Source organism: Salvelinus namaycush, chromosome 20 (assembly GCF_016432855.1).
Source record: "Salvelinus namaycush isolate Seneca chromosome 20, SaNama_1.0, whole genome shotgun sequence".
In the NCBI taxonomy this organism is placed as follows: domain Eukaryota; kingdom Metazoa; phylum Chordata; class Actinopteri; order Salmoniformes; family Salmonidae; genus Salvelinus; species Salvelinus namaycush.
This window is the reverse complement of record NC_052326.1, coordinates 14,037,647-14,038,316: the sequence shown is the minus strand read 5'-3', so window position 1 is coordinate 14,038,316 and position 670 is coordinate 14,037,647. Positions and strand designations below refer to the sequence as shown.

Below are 670 nucleotides of genomic sequence, written 5' to 3'. Positions count from 1 at the left end.
CTGACAGCCGTGGTATATCAGACCGTATACCACGGGTATGACAATATTTGTACTGCTCTAATTACGTTGGTAACCAGTTTATAACAGCAATAAGGCCTCTTGGGGGTTTGTGGTATACGGCCAATATAACATGGCTAAGGGCTGTATCCAGGCACACCGCTTTGCGTCGTACATATGAACAGCCAGCCATAGTATATTGACCATATACGACACCCCTCGTGCCATATTGCTTAAGTATTCAATGTAGTGTTTTTGCGAATTGTAGTATACTGTAATATTTACTGTCATTTTTTGCAGACTGTCATATACTGTAGTATTTACTGTAGTGTTTTTGTAGACATGACTGTAGTATTTATTATAGTGTTTCTGTTTTATTATCTTTGACATAGAAGTGGAGGCTTTCTCTGTGAGGAAACCTACTGGAGAAATACTAAAAGAGCACATTTTTTATAACCTGTAGGTAGGTAAGACTGTGGAGCTTCAGAGCTTCTGCTATTTTCTATAACCTGTAGGTGGGTGGGTGGGTGGGTGGGTGGGTGGGTGGGTGGGTGGGTGGGTAAGTAGGTAGGTAGGTAGGTAGGTAGGTAGGTAGGTAGGTAGGTAGGTAGGTAGGTAGGTAGGTAGGTAGGTAGGTAGGTAGGTAGGTAGGTAGGTAGGTAGGTAGGTAGGT

The 670-nt window shown here is 42.8% G+C and overlaps 1 non-coding gene across 1 annotated transcript; it reads right to left on the bottom strand.

Moving 5' to 3' along the window:
- Positions 1-393: 393 nt before the first annotated feature.
- LOC120065747 lies at positions 394-446 on the bottom strand. The gene has a single exon (XR_005478701.1). It is a non-coding gene; the product is annotated as a U7 small nuclear RNA (small nuclear RNA).
- Between the last annotated feature and the right edge of the window lie 224 nt (positions 447-670).